The sequence below is a fragment of the Hemitrygon akajei genome, chromosome 27 (assembly GCF_048418815.1).
Source record: "Hemitrygon akajei chromosome 27, sHemAka1.3, whole genome shotgun sequence".
NCBI classification, from domain to species: Eukaryota; Metazoa; Chordata; class Chondrichthyes; order Myliobatiformes; family Dasyatidae; genus Hemitrygon; species Hemitrygon akajei.
Window position 1 is genome coordinate 37,786,131 of NC_133150.1, and position 27,057 is coordinate 37,813,187.

The following is a 27,057-nucleotide window of genomic DNA, read 5'->3' on the forward strand; positions in this document are numbered from 1 at the left end:
CTAGAGAGAGGTGATGAGCAGGCAAGGAAAGAAGGTGAGAGAAGGAAATGGGAATGGTGGAGGAGGGGGGCATTACTGGAAGTTAGAGAAATTGATGTTCATGCCATCAGGTTGGAGGCTACCCAGGTGGAATATAAAGTGTTGTTCCTACAACCTGACAACCCGAGTGTGGTGTCATCGCAACAGTTGAGGAGGCCATAGATTGGCATATCGGAACGTGAATGGGAAATGGAATTAAATTGGGTGGCCACTAGGATATTCCGCTTCTTCTGGTGGATGGAGTGTAGGTGCTCAACGAAGTGATCTCCCAATCTACATCGTGTTTCACCGATATAGAGGAAGCCATACCAGGACCACTGGACACGGTATATGACCTCAACAGTGTTACCTCACCTGGAAGGACTGGGGCCCTGAGTGGTAGTGAGGGAGGAGGTGTAGGGGCAGGTGTAGCACTTGTTCCACTTACAAGGATAAGTGCCAGGCGGGAGATCAGTGGGGAGGGACAAATGGACAAGGGAGTGATCCCTGTGAAAAGCAGAAAGTGGGCAGGGGAGGGAAAGACGTGCTTGGTGGTGGGATTCTGTTGGAGATGGCAGAAGTTATGTAGAATTACGGGCTGGATGCGGAGGCTGGTGGGGTGGTAACTGAGGACAAGAGGAACCCTATCCCTGGTAGTGTGGCAGGAGGATGGGGTAAGAGCAGACATGCGTGAAATGGAAGAGATGCGGTTGAAGGCAATGTTAATGGTGGGGTTTGGGAAGCCCCTTTCTTTGAAAAAAGGAGGACTCTCTTTTGTTCTGGAATGAAAAACCTCATCTTGAGAGCAGATATGCTGGAGACGGAGGAATTGAGAGAAGCGGGTGACTTTTTTCCAAGTATCAGTTTGGGAAGAGGTATAGTTCAGGTAGCTGTGAGAGTCTGTGATGGTAGTTGTGAGAGTCCGTAGGTTTACAATAGACATCTGTTTCCAGAGACCGAGAGATCAAGAAAAGGGAGGGAGGAGTCAGAAATGGACCAGGTAAATTTGAGGGCAGGGTGGAAGTTGGAGGCAAAGTTGGTGAAGTCGACGAGCTCCGCGTGGGTGCAGGAAGCAGCCCTGATGTAGTTATACCAGTCCATGATGATGCAGGAGGTGACCGATAATGTTCTGTTGCAAGTAGGATTACTGGTTGTTCCAGCGAGTTGAAGAACCTGATGGCTGTAGGAAAGTAGCTGTTCAACTTTTGTCTCTGGTGTATTGGTTTATTGTAGTCACATGTACCAAGATATACTAAATGCCTTGTCTTGCATACTATTCATACAGATTAAATCATTACACAGTGCATTGAGATAGAATGAGGTAAAACAATTACAATGCAGGGTAAAGTGTGAAAGCTACTGAAAAGGTGCAGTCAACGTGCAAGACTAATGAAGGGTTTCGGCCCGAAACGTCGACTATTCACTCACTTCCATAGATGCTGCCTGGCCTGCTGAGTTCCTCCAGCATTTTGTATGCGTTGCATTGGATTTCCAGCATCTGAATTAAATTGACTTTATTACTTACATCCTTCACATACAGGAGGAGTAAAATTCTTTACATTATGTCTCCATCTAAATGTGCAATTAATAGTATTTTGTAATAAATCTGCAGACTTTCTCATGTTTGTGATAAAGTGCAGTGCAGGTAAACAAAGTGTGAGATCGTGACGAAGTAGACTGTGTCGTACTTGCCTTCCCCTCTTGAGCTGACGTGGTTGAAGGAAACTAATCCCCTGTAGAGTTCCAATTAAACCAACGGGAGAAATGAAACTGGAAAGAGTCAGTTTAATCGGACAGGCAGACATCAGCGTGAGGTTGGCACACAATCTGCCACCTTCCCAGCATCTTACCAAGAGCCTATTTAACCATTGTTTAAGTTGTGGAGGGATGTGTGCACTGCCTTTGCAATGGGAGTAGCTCTTTAGAAGAGCTGTTGCTGCAAGTAAGACCTGATTGCGTTGGGTTTGCTCTCAGTCCTGTGTGTCTAGAACCTTGAGCCCAAGAATAGAGACAGGCACAAGGGGTTTAGTGGTGAAGGATTGCTGCATTATTGGTAATGGTTTATTATTCAAGTCAAGTCAAGTTACTTTTTATTGTCATTTCGACCATAACTGCTGGCACAGTACATAGTAAAAACGAGACAACATTTTTCAGGACCATGTTGTTACATGACACAGTACAAAAACTACACTGAACTACGTAAAAAACAACACAGAAAAAAAAAACTACACTAGACTACAGATCTACCCAGGATTGCGTAAAGTGCACAAAACAGTGCAGGCATTAGTAATAAACAAGACAATAGGGCAGTAAGGTGTCTGTCCAGGCTCTGGGTATTGAGGAGTCTGATAGCTTGGGGGAAGAAACTGTTACATAGACTGGTCATGAGAGCCCGAATGCTTCGGTGCCTTTTCCCAGACGGCAGGAGGGAGAAGAGTTTGTGTGAGGGGTGTGTGGGGTCTTTCATAATGCTGTTTGCTTTGCGGATTTTCACATGAACCACAATACAGTGGTGTTCAAGAGATAGTTAAACTCATGAATATCAAGTTTATTGTCATTCAACCTTACACATGTTTACAGCTAAATGAAACATTGATCCTCTGGGGCCAAGGACACTACATACAGTCACACACAGCACATATAGTTACAAGCGAGCACATACAGTCACAACATAATATTAGCCCAAGTCTCTGATTGGCATGGCCTGAAGATTGACGTAAACTGTGAGGTGTATATTTATGTAAGACAGTGTAATGTTACTGCCACTATTGTAATAAAACAAGCAGTTGATTAAATCGTTAAACAGCAGCAATAAAGGATTAAATATGCAGAGAATGGTCATGTGTGGGCTGCCCCCCCCAGCACATCCTTAGGTTGTGTTGGTTGTTGACGCAAAGTGAGCATTTCACTGTACGTATGATTGATAAATAAATAAACAAATCTGTAGCTGAAAGGATCGTGTTCAGCACGGACATTGTGGGCTGAGTGGCCTGTTCCTACATTGTGCTCTTCAAATGTTTTAGCTGTAAAGTCGACCAATGCCAGCCATCTTAAAATGGGAGAATGATTGTGCGGCAAGAAATCAATCTGGTTCGATAGCTGCCCCCGAGACTCTGGGAGATCGATGGTGTGTGTAAATGATTAATGAAAACAAACACACACTGTAATGCATCGTGCATCCGACTGCTCCACTTTCCATCCGATGAGGTTATTACTGGCAGTGGAGTTTGGGATACTGGATGATGTAATCTGTTTACAGATTTTTCTGATAGTGAGAGGTTTCAACACCAGCCCTCATGGAATATGTAACTTGTCTCATCTGGTAAAGGAAATACTTTCCTCAGCTGCTACATACAGTACTGTGCAAAAGTCTAAGGCACTTATGTATATAGCTAGGGTGCCTAAGAATTTTGTAAATAATGTCTTTCCAGTAACTAAATAACACTTCATACTACTGAGCTAATACAAAGCTAAGTACTCGTATTTCTGTTTCCCAACCAACTTCCTATTTTAACCAATATACAGTACTGTACAAAAGTCTTAGGCACCATAGATATACATTTATGTTAAAGACTTTTGTACAGTATTGTATAAAAAGGCCACAGTTATTTATCTCTCTCCATATATATATGGAGGAGGTTACTGTAAAGGTATCTCTTGTGCAGGAGCTGGATGTCACCTAAAAAGAACAGTACAATATGGATTATAGAGCACATCAAATTGTTCCAAGGCTCATTACAGCAGAAGACTTGCCCTGCTTTGAATTATCATCTCTGCTGGAAATGTGGCAGCCAGTTTGCACATGGGGAACTTCCATAAACATCATCCTGACAATGGCCGGATTATTTAGTTTTCAATGTAGACTGAAGAATATATAGTATCCATGACTGCCCAGCACCCCTGACATCCTTTCTTCCTTTCTATCTGACTGGGGGGTTGATAAGTCCACCGTCTTACACACACCCATATGTATGAGTGAGACATGTTGAAAACAGAGAAAGAGAGAGAGTGAATGCAGACCCACTATGAGTTTTTTAAAATGGGTTTCACATGTCTATACACTCAGAAGGGGGAGGGTTGCAACATTTAAGACATGTTTGGATAAGTATGTAGATTGAAGGGATATGGAGGACTTCTGGGTTGCGTGAAGTAGGTGGGACTAGACAGAATAATAGTTCAGAACTAGATGGGCTGAAAGGCCTGCTTTTGCGCTGTAGTGCTCTAGAAGAATGTCAGAGGCAGGAGTTGTACATAGACAGTGGTAGGTGCGTGGAACACACTACCAGGGGTGGTGGTAGAGGCAGATATATTAGGTGCACTTCAGAAACTCTTAGATAGGCACGTAGATGTAAGAAAAATGGAGGGCTATGTGGTAGAAAAGGCTTCGATTAACTCCAGAGTAGATTAAAAGTTGGGCAGAACATCTATGTTCTATTGAAGGTAATGCATTTTATTTCAGAATCAGAGAAGTTAATGGCACATGAAAGGCCATTTAGCTCACTAACCTCAACATTGATTGCTCAACCTAGCGACTCGTGCTCAGTATTATTTATTTACTATATATTTAGTAATATTATTTGTTTTTTTTTTGTTCTTGCAGTTTGCGGTTCTTTTGCTCATTGCTTCTACTATGATTGCCCGCAAGAAAATGAATCTCAGTGTAGTATATGGTGACACTCATTAACCCTAACCCATACCTCTTTGGAATGTGGGTGGAAACTGGTGCACGTGGAGGGAACCTGTACGGTCACGGGTGCAAACTCCTTACAGGCAGCGATGGGAATTGAACCTGAACCTTTCAAATGCTGATGCTGTGACAGTGTTATACAAACTGCTGTGCTACTGTACCACCCATGTACGTGCCTGTCTTTTTAAGTTTCAGCCTCAATCGTGGTCATGAGTGTTGATTCAGTACAATAAGATAAATTGGTATTGCTTTCCTTCTTAAAGTGACACTTTAATTCTTCTGAATGGATGAAGCCTGTGCATCATTTCTCTTGCACACCAGTCTTGACCTTGAAAGCCCTTGCTCCATTTGTATGGAGATCTGAGATGATTGGAGACTCGGCTCTAATAAGCAGATTTTGTCATTGTTACAGGTCTGAAGATTATTAATTCTCACAGGGGCTAGGCTCTGATGAGCAGACTTTGTCACTTACAGATTTGACGATTATTAATTCTCACAGGGCAAATGCTTTTTACGTGCATTTTGAGCCTCCATTGTGGATAGGCGAAAGCAAGAGTTTAAATATGCCTCTGCGAGAATGGGTGTAAAGTGTTGTTGGTGGACTGGTCATTCCAGTCTGAAGTAAACAAAAAACCTGGATTCAAATCCCTGCAGATGTAGGACTTGAATGGAGAAAGTGACTGGTTTGAAGTAGAAGAGTCCAAGAAGGTAAAGGCTGGTCACTAGAATGTCAGCTCACTCTTGCTTGGTTGTGGGATCAATTCCCACTTTGGGTTCTTGAGCAGATTAAAAACAGGCAGATGCTCCAGTGCGGTACTGTGAGTGTCAAATTATCTTTCTTCTCAGTCTCCAGGAAGTGAAGATGGCATGGCAGTGTAATGGTTAGAGCAACATTTTAGAGCATTGGCGATCATCAGTCGTGTTTCAATTCCTGCCACTGTAATGAGTTTGTACTTTCTCTCCTTCCTTGACTGTGTGGTGCTTCAGTTTCCTCCCACATTCCTGAATTGTAGGGTTAGGGTTAGCGGGTTGTGGGTGAGCTATGTTGGCCCTGGAAGCTTAACCGCCAGGACAGTCCTCAGACAGTGTTTGTCATTGACGCAAATGACGTGTTTCGCTGTATGTTTCAATGTTTTGAGGTACATTTGACAAATAAAGCTGAAGTTTTATTTTTATCTGTTCTGATGAAAATCAGAGAATTTAAATCTGGTACCATGGCTAATTGAGCATCAATCAGACAGGTTATGTGTGCATGACTAGTTTTTCCTGTTCTTGCGGGATCTTTCTGTGTGCTGCCTGCATCATAACAGTGACTGCACTTCAGAAAGTATTTCACTGGCTACAAAGTGGTTTTGTTTGTCCTGCAGGAGTCGCAGAAGGTGCTTTAGAAATATCAAATGTGTAAAGGGAAAAAAAGATAGAGCTCAGCTTTATTTGCCACATATATATTATGACATCAAAAACTACTGTGAAATGTGTTGTTTTGAGTTAACAACAACACCGTCCAAGGATTGTGCTGAGGCAGCCTACAAGTGTTGCCAACATAGACCTGCCTTTAAGATATTAATTAGAGATTTAAGGTGATCTGGTTCAAATGGTCCCCTCCCCTTGTGGGTGACAGGAATAGTGTTAAATGTTTAACAGTGTGCTTACTCCAAATCAGTAAACAAGGGGTTAATCAGCAGCGGCCGCCAAGCCTGCTCTTGCTGACTATTGGCTCCTTGTAACTGAGCGTGCTCAGAATGACAGGTAGCAAAGTTGGCTGGCAGCCTTGGTATATGTGTGCTGTTTATGTGTGAGCAGGGATCCAGTTTCAGAAAACCCAACCATTGCGGTGTTTGACTCGTGCCGACCTATGAAAGGGCGCATGAAGGGCCAGTGATTGCAGCAGGTCCTGGACTCACAGGGTAAGTCGCTGAAGAATCTTCTGTCACGTGTGTGTATTCCAGGTGCTGGAGTTACGGCTGACACAACATTGACTTATGGACTGTGAGCCTTGGTTAGTGCAAGGTGTTCGTCAGCTTGGAACAAAGTCATGCTTACTTTAAAAACTTCTGCACCTTCCAGGAATAGGTGTGGGATGTCGGAATTCTGTGCATGGGTCTTGTGTGTTTTATCCTCTCTACTTGGCAATCCCACCTGGTATAAGCATGATCTGGTTACAAGGAATGATGTGGTGATGTATTCCTGTCAGCGTTCCAGCTAAAATAATGTACTAACAATGATTAAAGCAGCAGCTACAGTTTAATATCCTTGAGTTTGGAGGTCTGTCAGTGGGTGTGGGTGGGAAAAGGGCTAGTTCTGCTGTTGTTGCTGCTGTTTTTGTAGTTCAGCAGAACATTGTGGACATGTCTTGATCTCGGAATGTGTGGTGACACTTGTGTTCTGCCCCCAGCACATCCCGATTGTGTTGGCTGTGGGTTGCATTTCACTGTGTGTTTCATTGTACCTGTGATAAATAAATCTCAGTCAGCTGGATGGACCCCTTTGTAAAATGGTTACTGCAACCTTAGTTGTAAGGTGCAAGCTAATTGGAATGGGCCAGACGAGTGGTTTACGGGGATATCCTTTCATCTCCGCGGCCTGAATAAGACTCAGATGTGGGGTAGAAAGATCTCCCTCCTGTGACAGCTATTTGAGTGTTAAATAGAACGTTAGTAGGCGGCCTTTTCTGAAAAAGAGGATTCTGCAGCAGGTTCAGAGGAAAAAAAACTCCCAACAGTGTGGGGAGAGGAATAATTTGTGAAATCATAGGGAAGGCACAGAGGGAGCATGTTTCTTGCCTTTAACCAGATTCTGGTGGCTAATACTGGGAAAGGTTACCTTACTGCCACTGATACCCATCGCCTCCGGGCAACAGAAATAAATCTTCAAATGAACAAGCCCATCTGACTCACCGGTGTAAAATTTTACATGATACTCATTCTCCCTGTGCAGTCAGTTCTCACTTCAGCTTAGTATCCCTCTAAAGAGTAATGGAATGTGAGTGACAAAGAAAGGCATTGTTTATGAGTAAGATTGTTATAGCCGGGAGTGGTAATGGGGATAAGCTCCCACTACCTACTCAATGCTCCCAATGACGTGCCTCTCATATGGCCTCTGGTAACCAAGTCCAGCTTCTGGCCTTCACGTGAGGCGGAACCATTTCCTCTGACAGGAGAAAGGGGCAAACGTGCGTTACTGATGGTGTAAAACCAGCCACTTCAGGCAGATGGGGCTCATCAGCCACAGTTGGCAGCTCATCTAGGAGAAGATGACAGGTGAAACCACGTGTGGGAGAAGGTGGGGGGAAGGAGGGATGGAACAAGAAACCTGGAGATGATAGGTGGAAGAGATAAATGGATGAAGAAGGACTCCGATAGGAGTGGAGATTGAACCATGGAAGAAAGGGAAGGGTGAGCAGGTGAAGAGAAGAGAGGGGGTGAGAGGGGAACCAGAGTGGGGAACGGAAAAAGAGAGAAAGGGGAAGGGGTGAAGAAATTACCAGGAGTTAGAGGAATCGATGTCCATGCCAACAGATTTGAGGCTACCCAGATGGAATATGAGGTGTTACTTCTCCAACCTGAATGTGGCCTCATTGTTGCAATAGAGGATGCCATGGTTCCATGGGGGCTTGATGAATGAATGTCAAGAGGATGGTCACCTCTGTTGAGCAATCTAGAACTGAGGAGAATTGTCCCAGAATAATTATTACCCTTTATCGCACACTGGTCAGCAGTTTAAGGTGCTGATGAGAAGAATACTTTTCTTTCAGTGGGTCATGAAGCCTTGGAGTTGCCAACTCCAAAGAGCTGAAGAGGTTGAATTATTGATATGTTAAAGGCCAAGGTAGATTATTGGCCTGTAGCCATCGTGGGTTATAGGGAACAGTCCAAGATCGGGTCACCCATGACCTAACTGAATGGTGGTTCAGGTCTGAGTGGCTGACTCTTCGTGTATGCTTTTTATATTTGTCTTCCAGTTATTCCTCTGTGAAATCTGTAAATTGAGAAAGGTCTACCATCTTGATCAGGGGTTCCCAACCCTTTTTAACGCCATGGACTCCTATCATTAACCGAGGAGTCCGTAGACCCCAGGCTGGGAGCCCTGTGATAGATCTTGATGGAAGCACCAGTGCACAGGATCAGAAAAAGCTGCAGGATGTTGCAGACCCAGCCAGCTCCATCACGGACACTAACCTCCCCAGCATCGAGGGCACCAAAGGCCATGCTTCAAAAAGGCAGCATCTATCATTAAGGACCCCCATCACCCAGGACATGCTGTCTTCCTATTCCTACCATCAGGGGGAGGTACAGGAGCCTGAAGACACACACTCAATGTTTTAGGAGCAGCTTCTTCAAAGTTCAAAGTAAATATATGTCACCTTATATAGCCTTGAGATTCATTTTCTTGTGGGTGTACTCAATAAATCTATATAGAATAATAACCATAACAAAATCAATGAAAGTCTAAGGAACTTGGATGTCCAACCATTATGCAAAAGACAACAAACTCTGCAAGTGCAAAAAGAAAAATAATATTAATTAATAAGTAATAAATATTGAGAACATGAGATGAAAGTGTTCCCCTCAGCCATCAGATTTCTGAATGGACAATGAACCAACCCATGAACAACACCTCACTTTTCTTTTTGCTCTCTTTTTGCACTACTTTTTATATACATTTCTTATTGTAATTTATAGTTTTTATTCATATTGCACTGTACTGTTGCTGCAAACAAACAAATTTATGACATATGCCAATGATATTCAACCTGTTTCTGATCTGTTTCTGAACTTTAGTTCCCTGTACAGGAATTCACGCTGAGGTGTGGTTGGGCAGATAAGATAAATCATTTTCTTCGCTTTTGGCAGTTGAGCCGGTCTTTGGGTGTGTGCTGTGCACGTGACTACCAAGTTTGCCAACAAGCTATTTGTTGGTTGGATATTTTTTTTTCCTTTTCATGGCTACTTCCCTGTATTCCCTCCCTTATGTGCACACCTCAAAACCTACAACTCAGAGTGTTGAATGCCACATCACCCTTCTGAATATGTGCAATGGTCCAACTCAATGAGGAAGACTTAAAGCAGAAATTGCAGCTGGATCGATGCGCTTTGTTGCACCAAATTACTGTATTATACAACAATGGTTGAAAATCCCAGTTAATGAACTTGGTATGAGTCATGAATTCCTATTCATTCTTTTAATATAACACACACTCCCTGGTATTTGTGCATTTCACATTGATATAATTGAAACAGCATGCTGTGATTTAAATATATGCTGTTGTCAAAAAAAATGTCTGTGTGGGTGTGAACATGTTGCAATCTGGTTTGACCCTTCTGTTATGGATATATTTATAGTTTTTGATCTTCAGTCTGTAAATGCATTTTTCCTATTGACTTGCTAATGCTAAACTCTGACATTGAGGTAGAATCGCAAACATGAGAAAATCTGCAGATGCTGGAAATCCAGAGTAACACACACATACAATGCTGGAGGAACTCAGCAGGTCAGGCAGCATCTACGGAAAAGAACTGTTGATGTTTCAGGCTGAGATCCTTCATTAGGACTGGAAAAGGAAGGGAGAGGAAGGCAAAATAAGAAGGTGGAGGGAAGGGAAGAAGTACAAGCTCAGGACTGATGAAGGATCTCGGCCCAAAATGTTGACTGTTTACACTTCTCCATGGCCTGCTGAGTTCCTCCAGCATTTTGTGTGTGTTGCTGTGACATTGAGGTCTACCTGTGTAAGCCATAGTTACAGTGATCTGCGTGTATTGGTGCCAGTGCGTTTCAGTTCCATGTCTCTGAAACTCTTGATGCACGTACATCAACTTGGGAATAATTTTTTAATTCATTATTTTAATTCAAGTCCTCTGAGTGTTACATTCCATAACCCTATAGTAACAACAATGCGACCCACACACACAGGGTGTTGACAATAGCATTGTGATCCGTATTGTATTTCTCTCCATAATCGTCTTGACAGAATGGCCAACTAGAAAAATAATAACTGAAAGCTCTGAGATGGCCTTCAGAAAGCAAAATCAGGGGAATTGTGAATAAAAACAGCAAAGGATTGAAATACTCAGCAGCACACACAAAATGCTGGAGGAACTTTCACAAGTCAGGCTGCATCTAAGGAGGAGAATAAACAGTTGAAGTTTTGGGCTGTCACCCTTCTCCAGAACTGGAAAGAAAGGGGGATGAAACCAGGGTAAGAAGGTGGAGGAGGAGGTTGGTATTATGTATTTCATATTCCAACAATATTTGAGTAATCATGTGTACATGTGTGACAATAAATTTGACCTGATATATATTGTTTAATTAAGCATTCTTGTTTGTTTAAATAATTATTGTTATATGTAAAAATACCTTAATTGCATACATTATCATGCTACCATGTGATACATGGGCGCTCGCTGAAAGTAAAGAAGCCAGACTCGCATTCCTGGACTCCACATCTTCCTTGAATTAATTTAATATTTAGAGGTTACAGAACATAACAGGAGGAGAACAAGGTGGAAAGTGAGGTTGATGGTAGGTGGGGGATGAAGGGAGGTGGTAGGTGGAAGAGTTAAGGGCTGGAGAAGAGGGAATTTAATAGGAGAGGACTATTGATGAAAGGGAAGGAGGATGGACACCAGAGGGAGGTGATTGATAGCCAGATGAGGAGAAGAGAAGGGTAAAGAGGAGAGATAGAATGGGGAATGGAAAAGGATGGAAGGTGGAGTTCATGCTTTGTCAGTCTGGAGGTTACCTTTGTAAGCTGCAGTTACTGTGATCTGTGTGTTGGTGCTGGTGTTTCAGTTCTATATCTCCCCATATCACTTGACACGTACACATTAGCATGGGACCAGAGTTCTAATTCATTCTTTTAATTCCAGTCTTCTTTTGAAAATCAGGTTGGTTTCATAACCCTCTTGTAAAATAGTAACTCCATCCAAGCAACTCTAAATCCAGAAAAACTAATTGCAAAGAAGAGAGCCAGTTACTAAGTCGTGTTCTTAGTTTTTACTTTTCGTGAGATGCGTACATATCCCGTGGTGACGTCATGACATATACAGTTTATTTATTTTCACATTTAACTCATAATGAATTATTTAAATGAACAAGAATGCTTAATCACCCAATATATTTACAATATTACTTAAAATGTACTGAAATGTTAAAGACTCATCAACACCTCTCACTGCATAGCCGTCAACTTCAACTCAATAAAGAATGGATCTCAACTATATAATGCAACTACTACAGAGACATCCACAGCATAGTAAATTTAAAATTATCCCATTCAGGCCTAAAGATTTAATTGCTCTTGTGGATAACACCTTTCCTGACAAGGGCGATAACTCTGATTGGCAGATAAGACTTGTGGCTGTGAAACAATCTCATATTCTGGGGCCTCCTCCATGATGGTTGTAGGAGTTGACTCTGGGACTGCAGGAAGTGGTTCTGACAGTTTTGGCCATCTTTCTTCTCCGGCAATTCCCTCTGCTGTCCTCAAATGATTGATGGGTCATCTCCAGATGATGTCAGATGAAATCTTCACTGTGTAGGAGAGTGGTCCAGTTCTGTCTTTAATCTTTCTGAGTACCCAGGTTTGATCAACTCTGTAGTCCCTCACCAGAACTGCTTGTCCAGGAGTGAAACATTGAGCCTCCTTGCCTGAGGAGCCCTCAGTTTGTCTCAGCTGTTTGTTCTGCATACCCCTTCTGAGATTGGGCTTGAGGGGATCCAAGCGTGAACGCGAGGGACAACCCAGGAACAGCACAGCTGATGAGTTGTCGGTGGTGGGGTGTGCTCCATTGCCTTGTGCAAGGAAGAAATTGGTGAGCTTCTGGCTCAGTGTTGGTGTACCGTGTTCTGCAGACAGTGCTTGCAGTGAGTTCTTTAGACTTTGGACAAACCTTTCTGCCAAGCCATTCGTATCTGGGTGGTATGGTGAAGATATGATATTTCTTATTCCATTCATTTACAGTAATGGCTGAAACTGTTCTGCCACAAGCTGTTGTGCAGTTGTCCATTGTCACTAAGTGTTGTGGAACACCACTTCTTGTGAAGAGGCTTCTCAGCACATTCACAGTGTGTGAGGTTGTAGTGTAGGCTATTGGGGACAACCCTAGCCACTTTGCAACTGCATCCACTACCACCAAGAAACTTTTGCAATGCAGGGTTGGAGAGGTGTTGCTCTTGGCATCTTCTTGGCATGTTAGCATCATCATTACTCAAATACTACTGAAATATTAAATGTACGACAATTGGCCTGTCTATATTCTTGACAGAATGCTCAACTAGAGAAATTGCTCACCCAAATCTATAAGATGACCTTCAGAAAGCAAAATCACGAGAACTGCATGAATCGCAAAGGATTGAAACGCTCAGCAAGACAAAAACAAAATGTTGGCGAAACTCAGCAGGTCAGGCAGCAGCTATGAAGAGGAATAAAGAGTCGATGTTTTGTGCTGCCACCCTTCATCAGAAGCCAGAGTAAGAAGGTGGTGCGTGGGGGAAGGAGTACAGCTAGAAGGTGAATGGTGAGGCAAGGTGAGGGGGTAGGTAGGTGGGTGGGGGAGAAGGGATGAAGTAAGATACTAGGAGGGGTTTGGTGGGAAAGGTAAAAGGTTGAAGAAGAGAACAGGGAAGCAAAGAAGAAAGGAAGGCGGAGAGGAATCAGAGAGAGGTGATGGGCAGATGATGGGAAGAGAAGGGGTGAGTGGGTAACCAGAATGGGGAGTGGAAGAAGAGAGAAGGAGGGAGGAATGCAGAGATCTGAAAAGTCAATGCCTTCAGGTTTGTGGCTACCAAGGTGGATCATGTGTTTCTCCTCCAAGCTGAGTTGGGCCTCATCATGGCATCTGGTGCTCCTGGTGCAGCTCCCTCTACATTGGTGAGACCCAACAGAGTTTTGGGAACCACTTTGTCAAGCTCCATAAAAGGCAGGATCTCCCAATGGCTACCCATTTAAATTTGACTTCCCATTCCTGTTCTGACATGTGAGCCCGTGGCTTCCCCTACTGCTGTGAGGAGGCCAAACTTATGCAGGTGGGAGCAGCACTTCATATTGTGTCTGGGTAGTCTCCAACCCGCTAGCATGAAGATCAATTTCTCTAACTTCTGGTAACTTTTGCCCTCCCCCCCCGCTACTATTCTCCATTTTGGATTGAGATCAAAATTCCCCATTGAAATATTGACAGTTTATTCCCCTCCATAGATGCTGCCTAACCTGCTAAGTTTCTTTAGCATTCTGTGTGTGTGTGTTGTTCAAGATTTGCGAAATCTGCAGAATCTCTACTGCTTATGAAATACCCACTCAGCAGATCGCCTGCACCTGTGGACAAACATTTCAGGTTGATGCCCTTGGGGTGATTTGTAATCTTGTTAAACCATCTAATGTTGTGTTTGTTTTCTAAGTTAAGATGTTTTATGATTAGATGCTTAAGGCACAGAAGAGGCTATTTGGCACATGATGTCTATTCTGTCTTGAAAGAGCTGTCCCTTCCCTTCCCCTCCTCAATACTCTATAAACTTTTTTCCTTTTTGTATATCCACTTAATGTGACTGTATTACTTCCCTACCCTTTCTGTCAGCATATTGCAAATCATCATAACTCAACACACAAAGTAACTTCAAACTTCCTGCTTGTTTTTAAATAAGTCAATTCTCCGTGTTCTGGTTAATAACAGAAGCCAAATCTCCCTAACACCATGATCTCCTACACTCTTAAGGAGAACAAAGATTCTTTCACTTAATCAGATTCTGATTCAGACTTTTTTTTAATCACATGTACGTCGAAACATAGATTGAAACGTGCCATTTGCGTAAAAACCAACACAAGCTTGGAATGTTCTGGGGGCAGCCTGCAAGTGTCGTCTCACAATGCAGCACCAACGTAGCATAAATGTTCGGCAGAACAACCCAGAACGCAACAAAACAATTGCAAAGCAAGCCCTGTTTGTCCCTCTCAACTCAAACCCAGACAGCTCCTTAAGTCCAGGACAGGCCTCCAGTCCTCAGCCATTGGGCTTTGAGCTCTGGACCACTGATCGACCTTTGGACTCCGATCTATATTTTGATAATTGTTTGATGTTCGTTTTTTGAGCCTCATTTTGAAATTCCCTCAGCTTACTCTCTTTTGAAGTAGTCTACCCAGTGCATGAGACTTGTTGAAGTCACATTCATTGAGGCAAGTGGATGTTATTCTATCAGGCTCCTCTCTTCAGCCTTGTAGATGATGGAAAGCTTTGGGGATATCAGAAAGGCAGTCACCTATGCCTGAATGCCCTACCTCTAACCTACCCTTGTACCTGCAGTGTTTATGCACTGGTCCAATAAATTTCAGGTCAAGGATGACAATCAGGATTAAAGGGCGGTACGGTTAGTGCAGCGCTTTACAGCGCTGGCGATTGGGGTTCAATTCCCGCTTTTCTCTGTAGGAAGTTTATACATTCTCCCTGTGACCACTATCTCTTCTCTTGGTGCTCCAGTTTCCTCCCACATTCCAAAGGTGCACGGATTAGTAAGGGTAAATTGTGGGCATGCTATGTTGAAGCACGAAGCACAGTGACGGTTGCAGGCTGCCCTCAACACATCTCCGGACCATGGTTGTCGATGCAAATGATGCATTTCACTGTAGGTCTTAATGTAGATGTGAGAAATAAATCTATTCTTTAATCTTTAGTCAGGATGTTGATGGTTTGAGACCAAGTGATGTCAAGGCTGTTGAACACCAGTGTGAATGGTTGAACTCTCTGTGTTGTTACAGGATTCAACAACATGAGGAGCTGTGCTGGAGCCTTTGCCTCCTTATTTAGTAATGGACAAATATAATATATGTATTTGTGATGTGGTGGTGTCATTGGGCAATTGGGACTTTGTATGTTTGAGAGAAACTAAACTTGGTTATTAGAATAAACAGTTTGCAGGTTGAGGCCTCCATTGCATCCCAGCTGTCTACATGACACAAAAGCCAGGGCAGTCCGATATGCTGAACAAGCTGTTGTCCATGTAGCAGGCTCCCCCTCTCTGTGCAGCTGATGAATCTAAAGGAGTAGCAGAGGTGATGAAGTTTGGCACCAGCGGCATCAGAGAAGTTGCCAGTCAGCGTTGAACTCATTGTACTATTGCCTTAGGGACTCCAGCTCCAGATTTTTCCTTGGAGTTTACTCCTGAAGACTTCACCATGAATGGGTATAGTCACAAGGTAGCAGAGGTTTGCATTCAGAGCTTTCTTTCTCCTAGGTGAGCTGCCAACCTTGGCCGATGAGCCTCATATGCTCGAAGCAACTGGTTTTAAAGTGCTAGTAGCACGCCTTTGCCCCTGCTCCTGAAAGTAGAAACTGTTCTGCCGGGCTTAGTAGTTTAGCTACACGTGAAGGGCAGGAGCTAGATTTGGTTGTCAGAAGCTACTGAAGACATACACCATTGGGAGCATTTAATAGGTGGAGCTTATCCCCATTACCACTCATTGCTATAACAACCTTAAGGAACCAGCAGTTTACAGACACCGAATTTCATGGTGATAGATGAAGTGTAGTCTAGTGATAGACGACACTTCTTGCAAATCTGACATCGGCTTAAGTCTCTGGACTTACCCTGCATACTCACCTGGTTATGCCAACACAACCTCTCTCCTCTACGCCCTTTCTATTGAATTAATCACTTTGTGTGTGTGTCATTCTCTGTAATCTTTTTCACTAAACTGTGTGGAAGTTTTCAATTCCCTCAGCCTTTCCAGCAACCTTGAGGGTTCTAAAAAGCCTAAATGTGGTGTCAACCAATCACTGCCTCCTCTGTTATTCTTTATCCCTTCCTACTGATCAGTTTGGGCCCCTGTTCTGTGAATCTTCACAGATTTAGTAAGATTGTCAAAGGTTATGTGAAGAAGGCAGGAAAATAAGGGATAATAAATCAGCCATGATCAAATGGCTGACATAACGTGAATGGCCTAATTCTGCTCCTATGTCTATGGTCTTGTATTTTTGATTCGAAGTATATTTTGGACAGTGAGTCTGCAGTGTGTGATTTTTTTTCATATAATCGTACTATTCTGGACACCATTCAGCACTTTTGTTATCTCAGTCCAATCAATGTTTACTTCAAACAATCTATGAAAAATCTTTTCAATTAATTCCACATTCCCTATTCTTTTTTCCAGATTTGTCCCTCTATTATTTATCCAAAATCTTCCCTTTAAAGTTCTTATTGAATCAGCTTTCATTGCCCCTTCAGGCAGTGCATTCCAGGTCATAACAACTTTGCACAAAATAACATTTCTTTTTATTTCATCTCTGGTTTGTCTTTCTCAAACCAATTCTCTCTTTATAAAACTTTGACATTGGAAACAGATTTTTATTATTTATGTGATCAAAATTCTTCAACACTTTTCCAAAATCTCTTAATCTTTGCATTCAAAGGAGAACAATTCCAGCTGCCCTTGTCTGGTGACACCTCCCGGAATTTCATCCTCTTGGCACTACCGTCCCTTCATGTTGGTAGCTCAGCATATTTGGGAATCCCATGGTTTTGACCTGGAAGCCACAGTAATTCTGTCATCAATTTGGGTAACAGTGCCCAAACTCGCGTCTCTACCAGCTCGCTGGTCAAGGACAGCAACAGTATGGGAACATCACCCCTGGAAGTTGCTCTCCAAGCAACACACCATCCTCGTTTGGAAATATATCGCCATCCTTCATGATTGCTGGGTTAAAATCCCAGAATGCAGAATCAGGTTTATTATCGCTGATATCTGTTGCGGAATTTCTCGTTTTGCTTCGCAGGGCAGCGCAAGATAGAAAAATTATTACCATGAATTACAAGAAGAATGTGTCTGCTGTACTGTGCAAATGTCTTAGGCACATATATACAGCTAGGATGGTTAAGGCTTTTGCACAGTAATGTATTTGTCAACGTGGAGCGGAGAGCGAGTTTGTAAATCTGGCAGGAGCAAAGGATATTGGGTATGGTGAGGCTGGAGCGCCATGGGAGGGGTGTGGGACAGGTGGCAGAGAAGGAGTGCCAGGGGCAGGGGGGTTGCTGCAGGTGCAGACATACCCAGTCCTGAGACACCGGGCAAAGTAATTTGATTCCGAACAATTGGTTTACTGATCAGTACAGAAGGTCTCTGTGCTTCCAGTTCCCTCCCCTCCCCCTTCCTCTTTTTCCAACCATGATTCCCCTCTACCTGCTCCCTTCCCACTCTTAGTCCGCACCAGAGACCCCTATCAGAATCAGGTTTACTATCACTCATATATGTCATGAAATTTGTTTTTATTTTGTTGTAGCAGTGGTACAGTGCAATACATAAAATGACTACAGTACTCTGCAGAAGTCTTAGGCACCCTAGCTATATATATTGCAGTGAGTATTCGGTCTATGATGACAGGCAAGAAGAGCTTGTTTATCTCATCAGGCGGTTTTATTGCACAAGCGCAATAACAGGGCCATCGCTCTGTGAGAAGCCTTTCTGCCATATACAGACGGGGGGAGGTGATTATTACACACCCCGGATACAGTCAGGGTGACCTATAAACCCACAAGTGAACAACTGTATAAGCAGAGCTGGAAAGTAATAATAAATGGACTTGAACGTCTCACCATAATTTCACAAACGCATTTTAAAGCAAGAAAACTAAGTAGCACTGGCTGCTAGGAATGCTGGGGCAAGCTGTCGACCATGCCTCCAGAACGCCACATTGCCCATACCTGAAAGGTCAGCTGATCCTGGCAACCCCAGAGTCCACAACAAAGTTCAAAAGTTCAGGTGGTGTTCAATGCTGCCGCCTGGGATGCTTGGGGGGGGGCACTGTTTGGTGAGGCAAGTTGCAGAGCACCCAGAGTGTCATTTCATTCCTTCAGCCTTGCACCAACAGCTCCACGTCCTGCCAGTACCCAGGCCAGTAGATGTGTTCACGCAGCCTGCCCTGTGACTTTGCAACCCCAAAATGGCTGGCCCCCTTCTGGCCAAGGGCCAATATCGTGCCAACTGGTCCCGGCATAGCTCGACTGCCTTCTACCCAGTGCAACCACATCAGAGATACAGTCAAGTACCTCTCCCAGCCTGTTCCAGTGACTTCCAAGCTTGGTGGATAGTCCTTTCTTCCGGGTGGGGCAGTAGAACCATAATGGGGCTCCCACCAGGTACTGCTACACTGGCACGCTAGACTGGTGGCCCGGTCCCTTCTGGGATATGCAAGCTTATGCAGCAGTGCACTGACAGCTCCATGTCCTGCCTGTACCCAGGCCAGTAGAAGTGTTCACGTGGCCTGCAACTCTGAAATGGCCAGCCTTCACCAGTCCACGCACCAACTGCAGCTCTGTGGTGTGGAGCCCCCAGGGGACCACCAGCTACAAGAGATGTTGGCCAGCCACACCTCATGCTCCACTATGCTTTTCCCCGTGTGGCGCAGACTCCTCTTCCCTGTCATTGTCGCACAGTTGCCGGTGACAGTAGCCAGGTGCACTGCCATTAACACGGATGTTTCCTCCATGTTAGGGAGGAAACCCAGACATTGACCCTGCGTCCATCATGCGTGGTATCTGGTGCCCTTCACCACGCAGTCCATGTATACGCCTTGCTCTTCACCCAAGCGGCCCACTTGGAGAGGTGACAATAGAGGAATCCTGCTGGAGGTCTCGGTTGGTGCTGCCCGCTCGCTGTTTCTCATGTTTGTCTCTCAGTCTGGTGCATCTCCAGAGCAACAACTTCAGTGTTTAAACACAAGAAGTTCTGCCGATGTTGAAAATTCAAAGCAAAACACACCGAATGCTAGAGGAACTCAGCGATTCAGGCAGCATCCATGGAAATGACCAAACAGTCGATGTTGCGGGTGGAGACTCTTCTTCAGGACTAGGTTTATTATTCAGAACTTTTTTTTATACTTGGGTGGTAGAGCCAGATAATTCCAGCCGGGATATTTTCTCATTTGCCAGTTGAACATAGATTGTTGTTTGTTGCAGGGGCATGTTGATTATTATTAGTTACAGAGTCTATTCCTGATCACCCCAGTTCCTTAATATTTTATTTGTACATTGCCCCCATTTATCATTGCTGCTGTGGATGAGATTTGGAGATGATGGTGGTCTGTTTGGGAGGGCAGTCAGAAGTCCTCTGCTGCTTTTTTAGTGACCTCTTGTAAATTCCATTTGGCCTCCTGAATTCCCTCGGTGTTGAAGCTGAAAGATTGTCAATAGTGCAATGTTCTGAACTTACTGACACAGAAAGAATTCTGTGGTAGTCAGGACCCTGAAGATGAAAAGAATTATTTTTTTAAAAAAAAGACGAGGTGAAAGAAAATGCAAACGCATGAGTGAAAATCTGTGGTATTTTAGTAGGGTTATATAAAAAAGAATCCCACGTTAATCTGGACCTTGGCCCAGGAGATGTTGATCGGTGGCACCAGCGAGATCCTTGGCTCTCTAAGTGTGTTTCCATGGTGATTGTAGCAGTGCGGCCTATTTGTGTCACCTCATTGGGTGTTAATTTTATGAAGGCTTCAAGGTATCAGGCAAACAATGTTCACATTCTGCAAGGAAGAAATGATATCCTATAAGTAATTCCAGAGCAGCTGAGAAAATTTAAGAGATCTGGAGGGAGAGGGTGGAACTTGAAAGCCTTTTGCATGTCCGTGAATGCAGCAACTCCAACACTGATGGTTGTGCCATCAGCTGCCAAGACCCTCAGCTCAGAAATGCTCCCTAAACCTCTCCCAGTCTCTCCGTCTTCTCTTAAGGAGCCCCTTAAAACCTGCCTCTTTTGCTAATCATCCAGTCATTTGCCTCTTGTGTGGTTTATTTGTTTGAGTTTGTTTTGGTTTGAGATGGCGCTGGTAAAGCACAACGACGACTTACTGGGAGCAAACAAGACTATTAACTACCCTATTAATCACACTTTTTCTGGTAAATGATCATTGAAATCCGTACCCTGTGACTTCCCTTTCGGACCACCTGTGCAATCTGGCATTTTTGCAATGTGAACTGAAGTCTTAAAGATGCAGGATGGTAGGGCCTGGCGAGTATGGGCCGAATGGAGGCGGCGGGGCCCAGGCCTGGTCCCGAGAGTGGGTAGTTAGCCAATGTTTGGCCATTTCCGGAGCAGACTTGGAGGGGATTCAAGATGGCAGTACCAAGGCAAGGAGAGCCGAGGAGAAGCAGAGTCAAGGTGAGGCCTGGACCCGCTGCAACCATTCGCCAACTGAAAAAGAGCTAACCCAGCCCAATCCATCTTTTAGTCCTGCTGCCCTTGGCTTGTCAGATACACAGCTATGTGCTTTTAAAATTTGTACAGAATTCCTCCTCTTTCACACCTTAAGGCAGATTCTCATCTACCTCTGGCTTAAAGAATCACTTTTTTAACAAATGTTTGATTTTTTTTTTGTTTCATCTCTCCTGAACTGGTGATAGGAAAGCTTGGCGATTTCTCTTCAGTTCTTGAGGATTCCAGAAGAATCCTGGTGGATCAGTAGTCCAGTTAGTGCACATAAATCAGAATTTAGAATCAGGTTTAATATAACAAGCATATGTCATGAAGTTTGTTAACTTTGAGGTAGCAGAACATTGTAATACACAACAGAAAAAAACTATAAATTACAATAATAAGTATATGTAAAATAAGTTAAATAAGTAATGCAAAAAGGGAAAAGGTAGTGAGGTTGTGTTCATGGGTTCAATGTCCATTCGGAAATCAGATGGCAGAGGGGAAGCAGCTGTTCCTGATTCGTTGAGTGTGTGCCTTCAGGCTCCTGTACCACCTCTTTGATGGTAGTAATGAGAAGAAGGGATGTCCTGGGTCATGAGGGACCTTAATGATGAATGCTGCCTTTGTGAGTCATCGCTTTTTGAAGGTGAACATGACTCTGACCCCAAACGGGAAATAATAGGGCTGCGGTCAAAGCCAGTGATCAATGTCTGTTAAAATGAGAGTTGGCTCTCGTTCCGTAGTCAGAGATACAATATGAATATCTTTCACACAGAGCTTATTTCCTCACCCTTTATCCTCACTCCCTTCCCCTCTATTTCGTTCTGCTGCCTCACATCCTCATCTTTTGATCCCATACAATCGAAAGTGCCTTTTATGGTGTCCTGCCTGTACATCTGTGGTAGACGCATCCTCGCCTCTTCTCCTTGTCATGTGTACTAACAAGACTGCAGATCCACCAGGGAACTGAGGAGTAATTTCCCGGCTTTACTGCCACCAATTCAGGAGAGAGAAAACAAAAATCAAACAATTGTTAAACACAATGTATTTGTGATGAGTAAATTAATCTGAATCTGATTTGTACATCTTTTGTGCTTTGACAACCTCACATCACAAAAACTTCAGCCATCTCCCTTGAAGCACGAACTACTCCATAGGATCCACAGCCAAAAAGAAAGGAGAATCATTACTAAAATTTCTCAGCTCTTCCTAAGATTGATGGCAGACACTAGTGTTTGTTTGATGCTTGAAGCTAGTGACCTTTGAGGACTGCTCCATCAAATGTCTGGATTGCTCTCAAAGCTGAAGTCAGGGTCACTGTCACCTTTGGAAACCTTGCCTCAGGAGCCCCAGCTGCCCACTCACCTTCTTCCTCACCAGCAGTCAGGGCCACAAACAGTCCTCCCAGGTGAGGCAACACTTCACCTACAAGTCTGTCGGGGCCATCTACTATATCTGGTGTTCCCAGTGGAGCCTCCTCTACGTTGAGAGACTGGGGCACTGCTTTGTCAAACACCTTTGCTCCATGCACAACAGGGAGGATTTCTCAGTGGTCAACCATTCTAATTCCACTCTCCATTTTGATTCCAACATGTCAGCCCACGGCCTCCTCCACTGAAGTGCCGAGGGCACCCTAAGGTTGGAGGAGCAACACCTCATAAGCTTCCAACCTGACGGCATGAACATCGATTTCCCCAACATGTGGTCATTTCTCCTCTTTGCCCCATGTCTTTCCTTTTTCATCCCCCATTCTAGCTCCCCTCTTGCCCCTTCTCTTCTCCTCACCTGCATATCACCACCTTCCCCCCCCCCCCCCCCATTGCCCTTCTTCCTTCCCTCTGTCCTTTGGTCCATTCTTCTCTTGTGTCAGATTCCATTTTCTTCAGCTCTTTACCTTTTCCACCTTTCATCTCTATGCTAATCCCTTCAGCCTCCTCCCCCACCCACCTACCTTCCCCCTCACCTGGCTTCACCTACCACCCTCCAGCTGGTACCCCTTCCCCTCCCACCACCTTCTTATTTTGCTTTCTTTCCGCTTCCTCCGCAGTCCTGATGAGGGGTCTCGGCCTGCAACGTCGACTGTTGATTCTTCTCCACAGGTGCTGCCTGACCTGCTGAGTTCCTCCAGCATTTTGCATGCATTGCTCAAGGTTTCCAGCTTCTGCAAAATCACTTGTGCTAAGGATCCTCTGCTGAGGGAGGCCACATGTGATGCCTTTCTTCTCTCCGTTGCATGGAGCTCACCAGTCAACTTGTTTCACCTTTAGGGTCAATCAGGCATTTGCAATCACACCACAACCAGAGCATCAGGTGGTAGTGCAGGTCCCCCAAGTGTGCCCAGAAACACACCCTCAGAAACACTCCTCTACACAAAGAAGATTCCACATGCACACTGTGCCCAAGCCCCTCTACATCCCTCATGGTGGAACTCGGCTTCTCTTCTCCCGCTAGCTGCGTGTATTTTGTGTGACCCAATAAATAATTCCTTCCTGAAGTCAGAGGTTTTGGACATTTCCTCTTCTGTCAGATAGATTTCCCTTTTCTGGTGGGCCCCTTTTTACACCCCCCCATGATTTCTGGCCTCTTGGTTTCAAGGGGAGGGAGGTCCTGCTGTGAGGACACGGAGGTGGGGACCGAATGGTTACCCTGGGCCAGTCTAATTGAAGATGGCTCTGCAAGGGGTTGTGCAGCATGCTAGCTGTAACTTCAGGTGAGATGCCCGAGCAGTTCAAGTTTAATTGTCATTCAACCATACTCATGCACACAGCTGAAACAAAACTGTGTCCCTGCGGGGCCAAGGTGCAAAACACAGCCCCACGCAGCATGTAACAAATGTAAAACGTATAGTTAGGAGAGCAGAAAATCATCCAGTCACAAAAAAATATATTAGCCCCAGACCCTGAGTGGCATGGCCTGGAGATTGATGGTGCATGGGATGTTGCCCCAGGGCCATGATCCTGCAAGAACAAGCACGCTGCTGTCCTCATCACTCGCGTAATCCACCAAGTGAACACTTTTAACATTCGAGGTCCAGAATGAGCCGTTAAAACCTGGCCCCTCTCTTAGTAGCCAGTTGTGACTCAGGCAACTGCAGGTGACAATGTTGGCGGAGACAAATTGTGGTCCTTGCAACACTGTTGACATAATTTGAACATTGGACCACAATGAGGTAATGTTAGTTTAAATGTAAGGCTTAGACAAGGGAGGAGGTGTACTATTAATGACTGCTGTTAACTCCTCCAGAAATGCATACAAAATTAGTTGGTGCAATTTTTTTTTTGTCTATGAGATTTATTTTGTTTTGGTATTTTTTTACTGGTCCTTGTGCAGATTGAGTTCTGGGCCAGATTTTTAAATTGGTAAACACGGGAGATTCTGCAGATGCTGGAAATCCAGAACAACACACACACGCACACGCACACACACAATACTGGAGGACCTGCTGAATTCCTCTAAATTGGTAAATTGCTTATTATTGTTTCATCTACCAAGGTACAGTGGAAAAACTTGTCCTGCATATACTGTCTGTAGAGTTCAGACTTTTATAACAGTGCATTAAGTTAGTATGAGGTAAAACAATAACAGAGCACAGAATGGAGTGTCACAGGGCAAAGTACAGTATAGGAACTCAGTAAGGTGCAAAGTTTTCTAAATTTTAGTAACGTTTCTCCCTATCAGTCTGTGGATCCTGTCGGGATCCTGTTTTAAGGGAGATTGCTAAAATTTTCTTATGGAAGGTTGTCAAAGTACAACAAAAGTGTTAAATGGGTGGAAGGAACAGCTTTACTGTGTTCTGATGAAGTCAGATGAGCCCAGTTGGTTTGAATAGCCAATTCCTCTCACCCTGCACATTCCCAACCAGCCACAAAGTCATCATGTTTAAAGAGCACTGTTCCTTAAGGCACAGTCCCAATAGTGCGGTGAAAGGAATGCTAAATCTCTCGTTTTGATCAATATTTTTATTTACTTGTTTTATTTATTGAGTACATCTGTGTTGCCCAGCCACCCCGATTTAACCCTGGCCTATTCATGGGACAATTTTCAATGGTCAACTAACCTACTAACCGGTACGTCTTTGGACTGTGGAAAGAAACCAAAGCACCCTGGAAGAAACCCACGCGGTCACGGGGACTACGTACAAACACTTTACAGGCAGCGGTGTGAATTAAACCTGGGTCGCTGGTACTGTAAAGCGCTGTGCTAACCACTAAAGCCACTGTGCCACCTACTGTATGAATACAGTTGACATTGACACCACCCATGGTGTCAATAATTCAGTGTAATGACACTGACCTTTATTAAAGGCTGTTTTCTCAGTTCAGATTGGCTGCAGTTAATGGTATGCTTCCACCAATGTGGGCGCCACAGTAGCATAGCAGTTAGCGCCCCGTTATTAGTGTTCCAGTATTTGGTGCTATCTGTAAGGAATATGTCTGTTCTCCCCTTGATCACGTGGGTTTCCTCCAGGTGCTCTGGTTTCCATCCACAGTCCAAAGATGTACGGGCTAGGAAGTTAAATGGTCTCTGTAAATTGCCCTATGATTAGGCCAGTGTTAAATAGGTGGGTCGCTGGCAGTGCGACTCTTGTTCGGCCAAAAAGGCCTGTTCTGTGTGGATCACTAAATAAATAAATAGCGTTCTTTTTATTCTCTGGGTTGAATTTGCTGTGCGAATCAGATTCCACACACAGTCAGCCTTCAAAGACAACAGAGAAGGGTTCAAATCTAAAATAAATATTAGTTCTAGTACATTGAAATGTGGTGAACTCTCGAATTTTGGGACCCATGCCTGTACTAATGGATTAGCCAGGAAGCAGCTTTTCCTTGTGAAGGCGGTTTATCTGATGCTTTGTGCCTGTGATACTGTTGCAAGTTTTTTTGCTGTGCCTGTCCACACATGTACTTGTACATCTGACTTGCTGAGACCTTGTAGAGCATTGGTCAGACCACACTTGCAATATTGTGAGCAGATTTTGGCTCTATGTCCATGAAAACGTGCTGGCATTTGAGAAGGTCCAGAGTAGGTTTATGAGAAGGATCCTGGGAATGAAAGGGTTAAGGTCGGAGGAGCATTTGATGGCCCAGGGCCTGCACTGGCTGGAGTTTAGAAGAATGGGGGTGATGGAGGGAGTGAGATCTGATTGAAATCTAATAAATATTGAAAGCCCTAGACAGACTGGACGTGGAGAGAATGTTTCCAATAGTGGAAGAGCCTAGGATTAGTGGTACAGCCTCAGAATAGAGGAATGTTCCCTTTAGAACAGAGATGAAGAGGAATTTCTTTCACCAGAGGGTTGTGAATCTGTGAAATTCATTGCCACAGATGGCTATGGAGGCCAAGTCATTGAGTATATTTAAAGGGGAGGTTGATAGGGTCTTGATTTAAAAAGTTATGGAGAGAAGGCAGGAGAATGGAGTTGTGAAGGAAAATAAATCAGCCGTGATGGAATGGTGGAGCAGACTCGATGGGCCAAATGGCCCAAATCCTCTGTCTTATGGTCTGGCCATAAACTTGACCTTGACTTTGGACAGTAGGTGTGGGTTGTTCTGAGAGAGAGTGAACACTTCCTGTGTCGCTGTGCTTCAGAAAAGATGGGGAGTCTGTTGACAGGTCGACTGGATTTCTTTTGGGTGAGGTGTTGAAAGGGTCAGATGTAGATAAGGTGTGTATTCCCTTGGGAAGAGCTCCAGCTGTAGCACCCAGTGGAACTCCACATGGTCATGGGTAGAATGCACTAACTCCTTATGACAGGAGTGGAATTGAAACTGGTTTGCTTGTGCTGTGATCGTTTTAACTGCAACGTTACCGTGCTCTCTGACACAAAACTACCAAATCTTCAACCCCCTTCCTAAACACAACACCGCACAGCACTCATTCCCCCACTCCTCCTCCCTCCACCCTCCCTAAACCCAACACCCCACAGCACTCACTCCCCCACCCCTCCTCCCTCCACACAACACTCACTCCCTCCACCCTCCCTAAACCCAACACCCCACAGCACTCACTCCCCCACCCCTCCTCCCTCCACACAACACTCACTCCCTCCACCCTCCCTAAACCCAACACCCCACAGCACTCACTCCCCCACCCCTCCTCCCTCCACACAACACTCCCTCACCCCACCCTCCCTCCACACAACACTCACTCCCTCCACCCTCCCTAAACCCAACACCCCACA

General features: G+C 44.4%; 1 protein-coding gene across 18 annotated transcripts in view; it reads left to right on the forward strand.

Annotated features, from left to right (window-relative positions):
* plekha6 (pleckstrin homology domain containing, family A member 6) overlaps window positions 1-27,057 on the forward strand; it is a 338,544-nt gene that overhangs the window by 187,436 nt on the left and 124,051 nt on the right. Inside the window, exon 1 of one of the 18 annotated variants that reach the window (XM_073030678.1) lies at window positions 6,478-6,612. The exons of the other annotated variants lie outside the window; for them this stretch is intronic. The gene's annotated coding sequence lies outside the window, so the exon portion shown is untranslated. Of the gene's footprint in view, window positions 1-6,477; window positions 6,613-27,057 lie in introns of those variants that run through there. 18 annotated transcript variants of the gene reach the window in all.